The sequence below is a fragment of the Thunnus maccoyii genome, chromosome 15 (genome assembly GCF_910596095.1).
Source record: "Thunnus maccoyii chromosome 15, fThuMac1.1, whole genome shotgun sequence".
Classification (NCBI taxonomy): Eukaryota; Metazoa; Chordata; class Actinopteri; order Scombriformes; family Scombridae; genus Thunnus; species Thunnus maccoyii.
The window spans coordinates 3,021,647-3,035,561 of NC_056547.1; the positions used below are offsets into that span (position 1 = coordinate 3,021,647).

Genomic DNA, 13,915 nt, shown 5'->3' on the forward strand with positions numbered 1-13,915 from the left:
TCACACAAATGTACAAAACCAACTTTATACACAGAAGACTCTTGTTTTGTTTGTTTTGCAATTTTTTGTTTATACTTTTCAGGTTATTTTTTTTATCTTTTTTTGTGTTTTTTTCTGGCAAAATTTAAAGCTGCATTGCAGGAAGTTTTTAAATCTGGTGTCTGGTATGACATTCCCACGCTGGATATCGGGTTTCTTCGTCCGACTGCAAGGCTTACTGGGTAAACATGACTAAAAGCTGTTGTAATTTTCACTTTGTTAACTTTTAATATTTTTTTTCAGGTGAGAAAGTTACCATTTAGATTCCCAATATGTGGTCAGTTTATCCAAATAACGCTCCGACGACAGCCACATACATCATAAAGCACATCGTCAACAATGTCACTGCCAGAAGGGGGAGACAAAATTTCTGCACTGCAGGTTTAAAAGCAAAATTTGTATTTTAAAGATGATTTTTTTCTTACCAACTGGCAGAAAACAATCCAATTTCCTGTTGTTTGCCACTTCGCTTGTCGCTCAAGTTTTTCCAAGATGTTTAAAAGGTGAAAACTCTCAAAAGTACATATTTGTCAACTCACATAACATGACAAAAAGCACATTTACAATCAGGTGTGGTTACTTCAAAATGTCAAATGTTCATAAACCATCAAAAACAGCCTTGTCTGGGTCAAGATTTTCTGGTAAATGTCAACCTGTCGAGAAACATGTGACGAGTCTGGTAGAAGCCCAGTTTTAACCCCCGATAGGTCGCCTCCATTTAGAATCGGGCTGAGTTACTGCCAGATCAGTTATCATGTGACGTGCAGTTTTTAAGGTCACTACGTCTGATTAATTGTCTGGACAATCAATGATCAGGCTCGGTTTAATTTCTGGCAGGTCAGAAATTTTGGTCGGTTGGTCCTCAGTTTCAGGAGTCTCAAAAGATGCGTTTTAAACTATAGTCAAGTTAATTTATTTATAGAGTACATTTAAAATCAGCAAATGTTGACCAGATGCTTTACACAGATATTAAATTATGGGATTATTAGATTGATAGATACAATAAGAAAAAAAAACATGAACGATCAAATATAAACACAGGAAACGTCAAATAAAAACACAGACATAGATAAGAGGATATAAGTAAATTAATAAAAACATAGAATATCTTGGCAAACAGCAAATAATAGACGAATAAATAAAAGCCAGAGTGTGGTCAGGCATGACTTCATGATCACAAATCAGATGCTGAAGAGAAGAGATGGGTCTTTAGATGGATTTTAAAGACATCAATAGAAGGGGAAGATCTAATTAGTGTCAAACTATTCCACAATTTAGGGCCGACAACTGAAAACACTCGATCACCTTTGGTTTTTAACTGGGCGTGAGGAATGGAGAGCAGTGATTGGTCAGCAGATCTGAGGGGTGGAATAGGGGACGAGCAGTTCAGAGATGTAACCTGGTGTCAGTGCTTTAAAAACAAATAAAAGAATCTTAAAAATCAATTCTTTACCTCACTGGTAACCAAGAGAGGCCAGTACAGGGGAGATATGGTTTCTCTTCTTGGTATAAGAGAAGAGTCTCGCTGCTTTTAAACCAGCTGCAGGCGAGATAGAGCTGACTGACTGATTCCTACATTGAGAGAATTGCAGTAGTTGAGGCGAGAGGAAACAAAAGCCTGAACTATGGTCTCTGAAAACTTTAACAGACAAGAATGAGTTTAACTTTGCAAGTGATCTAAGATAGAAGAAGTCACTGCTGACAACTGAGTCCATTTGTTTATCTAATTTTAAACAAGAGTCAAGGATAACACCAAGATTTCTTACGTGGGACTTTACACTCAACGACAGAGGTCCGAGGGCATTGAGTGTGGTTGCGGAGTTGTCTGCAGGGTTGTCCGAAGATTAGGACCTTTGTTTTATTCTGAATTAGTTGAAGGAAGCTTTTTGCCATACAGGATTTGACATCCTCAGTGCAATTAAGAAGGGAGTTAACTGCATGGACCACATGGTTTCAGTGGGAGGTACAGCTGGGTGTCGTCGGCACAACAACGGTAGCAGATATAGTTTCTGAAAAAAAGACCCCAAAGGAGGCATATATAGGGAAAATAAAATAGGGCCTAATATGGAGCCTTGTGGTACTCCACAGGAGATGGGTGCGAGGACACATTATCAATTCTGACAGAGGTTGATCCGTCTTGGAGGTATGAGGCAAACCACTGAAGGACCAGTCCCTGAATGCCAACAACATGGTTACGGCGCTCCAAGAGGATGGAGTGATCGACTGTGTTGAAGGCAGCTGTGAGATATAAAAGAATTAAAATAGTGTAAGTTCCTGAATCTAAAGACAAGAACAAATCATTTGTCACCTTCACAAGAGCAGATTCTGAGATATGGAGCGGGACAGAGTGCACAGTAAACTCGGCAGCCACACATTTCTCTGTTCTCTATTTCTCTGTTTTGTGTCTTCAGGTTAGGCTAACCCATTGTTGCTAACTTTGGAGCTAACCCCCTTTACTTTTCCGGCATTTGAGGAAACAACAGACTTGATTTTTTTTAGCATTTATTAACTGACACACTGTAGTCTGTGCTGTACATTTACTGCCTGACTGACAACTTACTACTAACCTTTTCCTCTGCTCCGCTCGCATCCACCGTCACTTCTCTGCCCCTCGCTCTTTCCCGCTCGCTACGCTTATATACTCCTTAACGGAACATTTTTTTGGCCTGGCAGGGGTTCTCATTGTGTCATTATGGAGAAACACAGATTCAGTAAACGTTCAGTAAACGTTGAGTACAGTTAGACCCAGCAGTCTCCGTTAGGTTGGGAAAGTTCAAAGTTGTGAAAACAACGGGGGTGTTTTGAATACACCCCCGTTTTCATAGGTAATTTGTTAGTCTGTCCCTCCCGCCACAGGAAATAATGGATTACTCCTGGAAAGCTGTTGATGTAGCACTTTTCTCCTTATGAAAATAACACGGAGATTATTCGACCAATGAGAATTTCGTCGGACGAGAGCATATCTACCAACTAATCGACCAGTCGACCAGCAGACTACAGCCCTAGTCCAGCACTTTCTTAAGTAGGCGTGAGGGAATAACGTCTGAGGGACATGTGCTAAGATTCATATGAGAGATAATATGTGTCAAAGAGAAGAGAGAAATTGGTTCAAAGTTGATGAGAATTGAGGAACATGAGCTTAACTCTCTAACTGAACTGACGGACAGTAGGAGGGTGGTGATATCTGGGATTGTATGGTGTCAATTTTGCTAATAAAGAATGGTGTTGCTTCATGACAATTCATGATTGCAGGGTTGAGTGCTGTATTTACTGTATTAAATTAAACTTTGGGTTTGTGGGCATGTTTGAAGATGATATCAGAAAAATATTTTGGTTCTCTCTGCTTTGACAGACTGTTGATATTTAACCAACAGTATCTCAGATGCTGGTAAGACACTTATCTGTTTTTACAATCCATTTATAATCAGCTCTCCTGCATTCCTGCCTAACCACACAAGTTCTGGAGTTAAACCAGGGATGAGCTTTGGTTTTTGCTTCTCTAACTTTATAAAGGGGCAATTGAGTCGAGAATATTGGTCAAGTGCAGCTGAATACTGTGACCAGTCCTTCTGTGCTCAGACCAGCAGGGGGAGCTTTAATGAGAGCCAAGAAGGAATCTGAGAAGTGCCTGGCAGTGAGATGGGTAAAAGGTCTGGAATAGTTTCCTGGCAGACTGGGTTTAGGAGTCTGGGAGGGGAGTGAGGTGGAAAATATAATGGGCCAATGATCAGATAAACTGACATTATTTATCCGGACATTGGGGACCGGATATAGTGAGCTTGTTTTAATATTACTGGAGTATATTTTACAAGTTGTGGCTAAAACTGTGGACTGACTGAGAGACTGCTGTAATATAAAACTAAACTTTACTGCAGAACAGACATATCAGATTGTCTGCATCTTCCAGACATCTGTGGCTCCATATTTTCCTTTTACTTTCTGTTCATAGCAGAGTTGCACAAAGTGACATTGCATTTCTCTCTTTTTCCTCAACACTGTTGAGGACACGGTCATCTTGTTCGAATAAACTTTAATCAAATAGTCTAAGCACTTCGTCGTGATTGATCCGTACCCTTTGATTTTGGTCGTGCAGAAAGGAAGATTAAAATGTGTACTGTGAGTTAACACAACGTACAACATTAATAAAAACACACAGGGCCCATTTCTGCCCAACTTCACTATGATCACAGCACTAAAAAGCAACAGCAGGACAGAAATCTTAACGTTCCAGCGCTCTGTACCAGTGATTAATGGGCCCAGTTCAAGCACTGCTCCAAACTGGATTTGAAGTTTTTCACCAGTCATGAAAAACTGATGCATGAACAGGTGTAAAGTCCTGTAGATTCACTGAATTAAGCTACTTCTGCTCAATATCATCATAATTGTACATTCATTGGATGTTCAGTACATCTACACGCCTGTCTGCACTCCATATGCTCTGATATTGTATATGTGTGTGTGTTCAGACGATCACATTCTGTGTGACGTCAAACCAGGCAGCTGCTGCTGTTGCCGTGGCGATGCCATACCATAATGAGGCCCTCAAAGACCACACACTGCTGCTGCTGCTGCTGCTGCTGCTGCTGTTGCTGCTGGCAGTAAATTCAGTTCTGCTCTCACATTAAAACAGCACATGTGACACCTGAGGCCTCGTTTATAAAAACTGACTTATGATCAGATTTCATCTTCAGTCCAGACCAGTTTTCTACGTGGCTGAGTCCCCGACCGCTGGAGATAGATCTAAAATGATCCCATGAGACGTTCTGGGCAGGGCTGTAGTATCTGAAGTGTGATCTCAAGCAACCACCAAGCATCCACGTTTTAGACGTGTTGTTTTATGCATAAATGTGTGAGAAGATATACTGTCATTGTTAGCTTTGAAGGGCAGCACAGTGGCTAAGTGGTCACCTTCACATCAAGAAGGTCCTGGGTTCCACCTCTGCTGTCCCAGGTCCTTTCTGTGTGGAGTTTCTACTTGTGTTTGTGCAGGTTTCTGTCAGGTGTTCCTGTTTCCTCCCACCATCAAAGACATGTATGTTAGGGTTGATACTCCTGTCAGTGGTCCTGTCTACTGGCACTGGTCAAAGAACTGGAGCTGGTCTCTGGGCGCAGTGTGTGTTTATAGGATGGGTCATATGCAGAGGATCAATTTCCCCACAGGGATCAATAAGGTACGTCTTCTTCTTCTTCTTCTTCTAACATTGTGCGACAATATTTCATTTCCATTACAAGCTGTCATCACAATTTTAAAGAATAACGCAACATTTTGGATTATTCATGTTTTTTACTGTTCCTATTTCAAACTGTACTGAGAGGTTCAAGATTCAAGGTACATCACAGTTGCTTCTCACTGTAAACAACAGTAACAGTATCAGCAATATTCTCTGACTTGGTTTCAAGCCCTTTTAGAACTCACTGATACCACTTTCAGACAGTATGACGAAGGTCTAGTGATGCACATCCAATCCGCTTTGGACCAGTGGCTGCAACTAATGATTATTTTCATTATCAATTAATCTGTTGATGATATTCTCCATTAATGGTTTGATCTTTAAAATGTCAGAAAATGGTGAAAAATGTCAATAATTGTTCCCCAAAGTCCAAGATGACGTCCGCAAATGACTTGTTTTGTCCGCAATCTAAAGATATTCAATTTACTGTCACAGAGAACTAAAGAAACAGAAAATATTCACATTTGAGAAGCTGGAATCAGAGAATTTGGACATTTTCTTATTAAAAAATGTATAATTGATGATCAAATAGTTGAACACTAGTCAAACACAGCTGGGCGTCGCATCTGATGTCAATAAAAGTGGACGTTGTTTGTGTTGTGAGGGACGAACATGGCGAGTACGTATGATCTATTTATTTGGATTTATGTTCTTTGTGCAACCACTTTATGAAACATCAATTAAAAAGATGGTGGACCAGATGTGGAGCTGAGTTTATTTGTGATAATCATGTGTGTCAGACTCACAACACAACCAATCAGCTTCAACCTGCGTCCAACCAATGACGATGTTAGCAAGTTTTTTTTCCCCAAATTGACAAAGACTGAATGCTGAAACCCTCAAAAACACTCAAACCCTAATCGGTCCTTCAGCTGCACTGGATTCTGGTCGAAGTTTCTTCTTCTACAACAGAAACATGATGCTTAACGTCTGATCAGAACTTAGTTTGGAGGAAGAAGCCTTCTCTCATGGCTTTGCACCAAAAACTGACATTTCCTTCTACCAGACTCCTGCTGAAAGTTACCTAGATAAGAAATCACATCATCATAGAAAGAAATATATAAATCAAACTCTTTTATGGACCAGAAGCAGTTCAGAGTTCAGGCAGATTATTTTTTTTCTTCTCACAAAGAGTTCTTCTTTAAATAAAACCGCTGTCAGCAGGCTGGGCATGTAGCAACTGCAGTATATAAAAATAGTTATTACTGTTATAAGTAGTGTCATGTCATGACTGATATTTTTGAACGTTTGACCTCAGCGCTGAAGGAACCTCACAGCGGAGGATATATGAGCCTGTTTTAACTCGGCTCGGCTGGACGAGGATTTTGGAGCCGGAACAGAGGAACGGACGGTTTGGTTTTACAGTAACTGCAGCAGCTCTCTGACTCCAGTCCAGTTTAAGCTTCTGACATCATCCCACTTTGGATTATATTTCTTGTGATGTCTCTTCATTAAAAACACTGAACCCGCTATAACTTTTACTTTTCAGCGGGAGCCTCTCTGCTCCGCTTTGATCTGTGTGTTTTTAATGGCGTTTTTACTGACTGAATTAATGACATGTGATTATTATGACAACTCGACAAATAAAATATGAACTTGGTGAAAGTCACTGATTTATACAGTCATTTTTTTAATATCAAAAGATTTATATTTCACTTTTATGTGTCTTCTGGTCTTGTACTCACTAATTATCGATCCTTGTGGGTTTAATTTGATCTATGATCATGTTCTGGTCGTAACACATCCGTCTCTTAGAGGAACATTTATAAAATCACAGAAATATCATCAGGAAGCTGCGGCCTGCGAGCTGAAACACATGAATTTTATTTAGCTGTTGGTTCTCGGCTGTACTGATCAATCTGTATGATCAGTACAGAGTTCAGCATCAACATTGGAGCTCTGATTTCCTACTGGACCCTGAAGTACAGCAGCACACGGCTACTGACTGTGTGGTTTAAAGTGAAAGAAGAAACAAGTGAGAAAGGAGGATAAAAAATAAGAAAAGAGAGAAAGAAAGAAAAAGAAACGGAGGAGAAGAAAGAATGTGGGATAAAAATAACGCAGAGATAATGTTGATGATGAATCAACATGTGTAAGAAAAGACTGTGTGGCGTCTTTAAGCCGTTTAAGCCGTCTGAACGTTGAACCTCTATCTGACCTTGATGAAAATCCTAAACATGCCGGTGTGGACACTGCAGATATGACATCACTCACCTGCGCCTGAGATGATATCATTAAATGACGAGCTGCCAAAAGGAGGCCATCTGTGTGCTGCTGAGGACTCAACCCCACACACACACACACACACACACACACACACTGCAGATACCGACTGCAGCAGAGAATCCACTTCACTACAGTCTACATCTACGATTAACTAACACGCCATCAAACGAGTACACATTTAACATTTTCTTCCTCTGATACATCAGCAACACGTGTCATGTTCTCAAATTAAAACCTGACATCATTCTGTCCCACCTGATCCTTGACGAGTGACTCTCATAAAAAAACAAGACAACTACAGGAAATAAATGAACTACAAATCCCAGAGTGCACTGCGGTCATAAACATCTACAATGAAGTGAAGTCAGAGGTTGAAATTGTTCAGTTTTGGATCCGTTCAGCATCTCTGGTTCGGTGACTGATTACCTGCAACGACTCAGCTTTTAGTTGCAGCCGCTGAGGCTCATGGGTAATGTAGTATTTAGTGCTGTTCAACCAAACTGATGTAAATAATGTGATTTTAACCCCATAGAATAAATATATAATCCAGGAAAAGTGTTTCTATGTTGTGGATTTGTCTTAGAGAGGAATTTATTAGTAGTTTAGATTTTGAATTCATACTATTACAACAAAAAATAAATAAATAAATAAATAAATAAATAAATAAATAAATAAAGGCACCTGATTTTGATTGGAAGTTGACCAAAAAAGACCCACAATTGCAAAACAGTCAGGTGCATTTTCAGACCTGTAGTTGGGTTGCATCAGACCTCGACTCATCCTCCAGCTAGCTGCTAGCAACTGTTGATTTCACTCATCCACATCCCAGCATGCAAAGCGTACCTAGCTACAGGAAGTTGTTTAGCTCCAACTTGCAGAGTACGCCTTGTAGTCTGGTCAGACGGAGGTCGGATCAAGTTCCCACCGCAAACAAACCACTCCAGAAATCATTTGTGACCAGACGGAGACCACATCCTTCTAGGAGGGGTCTATGTGTGGTTGTTTTTTTGGTCTGAGAAGGATCGCTGTGTTCAAATCTGCTCAAAATGAATCATACTGAGGAGGAAAACCACCCAGAGTTCCTTTTGTTTGGTCTGCGCCAGAGTTTGATCAACAGCTTTCACGCCAACTCAAACAAACTAAACTAAATGGGCAAAGTTTGGTGTAAAAAGCCGGACGGCCCTGTAGTTTCCACATCTCTTTCCTGTTTCAACATGTTAATGCCCTCACGCACAAAGCCACATCCATAAAGAAAGACTTTTCCTCCTGTTTTGTGTGGAAGAACTTGACTGACCTGCACAGATCCATAACCTGAACCACATCCAACACCTATGGGATGAACTATAAACCAGTATGAAGGCTGTTAGAGCCCTGGTTTTACTGTCACATGAAGGCGTAAAGTTCAGGGGTCAACATACTTCTTGGCAACATTTACCTGCTTTAATGAGGTTTGTGTCGCAGTTTTGGTTGATTCATGTTGTAATAAAGCCGATGTAGTCATAACTCAAGATGAAGCTGATGTTTGTCTTTACTGGGAGCTCCAACTTACAACTCAAGAGGACCAGTAGGACCATTTTCTCCTCATATACAGCAGCTCGGCTCCTTCAGCTCAACCGCAAACCGCCACGACATGTTGGGAACGTTTTAAAAATCGAAAAACAACATCTGGCCTTTAAAGAGCTTTTGCGGACTATAAATTACAAGAGTTTTTACAGCCAGCGGTCGGACTGTTGATGGGACACGGAAGCTCCGAGACAGCACATGACCGAACTGGGAATATTAAAGATCCACTCGGTTTTATTGCGGCCGACAGACAGTCGCTGAGCGGATGAATTCGAGGTGTTATAAAATACTGTTTCTGCTCTCGTCTGGATCGTCGGTTTCAAGGATTTTTCACAAACTTTCCAGATGTTGTTTTTTAATGATGTTAAAGTACTTTTCAAGGTGAGACGACAAAAATTTACATTCTGGAAAATGTAAAGATGGTTCTCGCATTTAAGAGTCTCCGATAGTGAATTTTCCCAGCAGCACACGAACACATCATCAAGGAAATTTCTCACAAATATATTTTCATGTGATGTTCGACATTCCTGCTCCTTCTCCTGCCTTCATCATCTCTTTGTTCACCTCCTCTCTCTCCTCTAGAGCTGCAACAATTAGACAATTAATAGTTTGATTGATTGACAGAAAAATAACCAAAAATACCAAATATTCTCTAGTTTCAGCTCCTCAAATGTTTCATATGTGACAGATAATTAAAAAAAAACTTTATAAGTGTGAATTATTTAGACAAAAATGATTAATCGAGGAGAAATAATCGGCAGATGAAACAATGATCGAATTATTCATTAGCAGCCTCTTCATCCTCCTCTACCTCCTCTTTTCCTCCTCTTCCTCCTCTCTTTCCACTTCCACAACGGGATGCAGCATGGAACAGTCTATCGGACCTCATCCCTGATTTATTCCTAAAATCTCTCTCTCGTATTGTTTGTTGTGACGAGCGAAGACGAAGATGAAGAGGAAGAGATGAGTGACAGAAGCGAGAAATGGAAAGAAGCTTTTATCTTTTTTATTCTCCTCCTTCCTCGTCTCCTTTTCCTCCTTTCTCACCTCATTTCTCCTTTCATCTCTCCTCTTCTTCCTCCCATCCTCCACTGTTCTCTCCTTTATTTGTTCTACTTTTATTCTTTTAACACATCCACTTCCTTTCCCTGAACTTCCTCTCCTACCTGTCCTTTTACTTTCTAGTCACCCTTTCTTTTTTAAATCTCCTCCCATCCTCTCGCCTTCATCTCTCTGCTTTTGTTCTTCCTCCTCCTCCTCCTCCTCCTCCTCTTCCTCCTCCTCCTCCTCCTCCTCCTCCTCCTCCTCTGTCTGACACAGTTACCAGGTGTTGACATATTGACGCGGTCCTGCCAAAAGCGGCGGTGGCGGCGGCGCTCACCGGGCCCTTTAAGGACGAAATCCTCCCTGGTAGGCAGCAGGTTGCTATGGTAACCACGGACCAACACACACACACACACACACACACACAATAAGAGAGTCAGGTAGAGCGAGGAGGACACCCGCTGCGTCTCATCTCCATAGTGTGTGTGTGTGTGTGTGTGTGTGTGTGTGTGTGTGTGTGTGTTTTGGAGACGATAAGATAGCGATGCTCCACTTTAGAATCAGTGTTTGCATTTTTTTCCTCGTGTCAGCGCTCACAATCACACAAAAAAAAAAAAAGTTCCTGTTGCAGGAGAATAAACTCACTTTTTGTGTTTTTGTTTGTTCACTTTTACATTTTTATGACACTTTTGTCTTCTGTGTTTATAGTAGAAGCTACATCTACATTCAAAGCATTTCTGACAGTCTCAAACTGTTCATTCATTGGTTGATTTATACGTCTGAAAACAAACTATCCGTATGTTTATTAAAGTAAAGTTTGAAAGTGAAGGTTTAAATGATGATGGATGAACAATTGTGATCAATATTCATGATTTCAACAACAACTGTGATCATCATTTCAGCCGGAGTCAAAACTAAACTGATAAAAACATTGAGAGGGATTTAATTACTTTTACTTCTACAACATCTCCAGGGCTGTAACTATCCATTCATCTGTCTGTTAGTTTCTTGATTCATCAATTAATTAAAATGTCAGAAAACAGCGAAAAATGTCAACCAGTGTTTCTAAAAGCTCAAAGTAACACAAAGATATTCAGTTTACTGTCACAGACGACTAAAGAAACCAGAAAATATTCACATTTAAGAGGCTGGAATCAGAGAATTTGGACATTTTCTTCTTAAAAAAAATGACTAAAAACGATTAAATCATCAAAATAGTTGACAATTAATCGATTAAACAACTGATTGTTGCAGCTCAGATTAAACTCAACACTTCCTGCAGATTTTGCACATTAAAAGTCTTCCAGCCTTCAATTTGTGGGCAGAATTTCATTCACGTTAGCTTAGCATTCAATGTGTAATTAATTAGTGGTAATTATTACGTTCTGAAGCTTCTCCTTAATGTATCCAGACAGCAGGTAAACATGGAGAAGGTGTTGAGTTCACATTAACCTGGAAACAGAGGAATTTAGCAATAAAAGCCAATTTTTTTCCAAATAAAGAGGCGGCTATTAGAGGATTTACGGTAGATAAGAAGCAGCGGATGAACAGGGTGATACTGGTTCTGCTGCTCAGACTGAGTCCTGCACTGATTTCCATGTGGTTGCTATGAGCACCAGCAGCAGTCGGCTGGACATGACAGCCAACAACCCCCTCCCTCCCCCCTCCCCCTCCATCCATCCATCCATCTTTTCACCATCCCTCCCTCTCTCTCTCTCTCTCTCTCCATCACCATCTGCCCTCTGTCTTCTTCCTCCTCCTCTCATTCCTCTACTGTATCAACGTCTCTCTGCTCATTTTTTAAAGCTCCTTCTAATCAGCCATTTTGACTCCGAGCTTCACCTTTATTTCTGTCTTTTCCTACAGTAGAATTATAAAAGAAATGTAACTGAGCAGACTGGGATTATGGGTAAGAAGAGAGCTGAACTGTCAAACAGTCGTTTTCTTCTCTTACTCACTGCTCACAAGCTTTTTAACCACAGAAAACTGATATCTCCTGGTTCCATAGTAGCACTTAAACATAACAGTGTATCATAGCAACATATAGCTGCACCTTCATTAAAATAGCATTATCCATTAATCGCTTAGTCTATAAAATGTTAAGAAACGGTGAAAAAAAATGCCTTTAATATGCGACCAACAGTGACATCATTTATATATTCATATAAAGACAGTAAATCCTCACATGTGAGAGCCTGGATCATGTGATCGATCATGCTTAAAGGCAGCCTGTGGAGTTTCTGACCTCTAGCAGCTCTATGATCAGCTGTTCTGAGCGTCTGTCTCACTTTTCTGAACAGACTGGAGTTTGGTTTTCTCGCCTATAAACGACCTCAAGCTGCTTTTACACAAATGTGTGAGTGAGATGGAGATTTTTTATTATATGATTGTAGCGATGCAGTGATGCTGAGCCTGATCTTAGAGTTTCAGGATTCTTTTAGATTCTTTTTTTTATATATAAAAATACTAGTTTTTAAATCAGAGATCAATAAATAACAAGGAGAAGTTTGTTTCTGAGGGTCAGTGGAGGAAGTCGGGCTCGGCGGGGTGTGTCTCCACAAAACCTCTAATTGTCCCAACAGTCGCTGAGAGAAACCAGTAATTCTGCACGCTGTTCCAGGTGTAACACACACACACACACACACACACACACGCAGAGTCAATTACAGAGCGGCTGTGACCTAGAGCCCTAGAATCATCGCGGCGGTGACTGATTGTTTCCTCAGCTACTGTTGTCATTGTGACAGTGAGTCGCCTCGACAGGAAGCTGGCCTACATCCAACACACACACACACACACACACACACACACACACACACACACACACACACAGAGTCAACCTTTAAGATAAAGCTCCATGAAAACCCAGAGAGGCGACCAGCCAGATAAACACTGAATCAGAGTTACGTTCATTAAACAAACACATACAGAAGCAACCCGAGCTGCTTCATCTAATCCATCCAGGAGGCCGACCTCCATCGACGTTCCCGTCCAGCGATCAGGGAGAGACGGCCACCTCTGATCACTCGTCAATAATGCAAAACTACAAACCGCCAGAGGAACGTGCAAACTGCTCCACAGCAATAACAAGACAGAATAACCTGCTGCTGTTTCTAATGCTGATTTTATTATCAACTCATCCGTTATTTCCTCAATAAATCCATAAATCATTTAACTGATAAAATGTCAAGAAAATAAAAGTGATGTCATTAAATTACAACCAACAGTTTTACTGTCACATCATCATCTAAGAAAAGCAGCAAATCCTCATAAATGATCAGCTGACAGTGGAGAGATGTTTCATTGATTATTAAACTGGTTGCAGATTATTTTACTGTCACTGCAGCTGTAAGAATCATTGATTCTTCTGGTGACCAATCGCTGAAGCTGTTGACACAATATTGACATATTATCCCTAAATATTAACTTTATATTATTTATATATTAAGTTGTTGTGTATAAATTCATCTTACAGGTTCAGGGTTGGTGTCCAATTAAAGGTTGAATTCACAACATGTCGTCGTGTATTTGCTTCAGTCTGTAGTTAATATATTTAATATTTCACATCGATTCAACGTTTACAACACTAGAAGAAATAAATCTAAATCTTTATCTTCTCCAGTGATTCACACTCAAATCTAACTAAAATCAAGAAAAGATAAATATGAAATAATGCAGGTTTACATCAAGAATATCACAATATCTTTGACCAAATATCTGGACATCAATATTGTGAGTATTGATAAATAATCATCAGTAATGTGGATATTATGACTAAGTAACAGAACAGCCACAACAGTCTGTAAGTTCAG

At 40.2% G+C, this 13,915-nt stretch overlaps 1 protein-coding gene across 4 annotated transcripts in view; it reads right to left on the minus strand.

Annotated features, from left to right (window-relative positions):
• The window catches only part of LOC121913565 (protein MTSS 1-like), a 70,971-nt gene that overhangs the window by 43,350 nt on the left and 13,706 nt on the right, over window positions 1-13,915 (minus strand). The window lies entirely within an intron of this gene.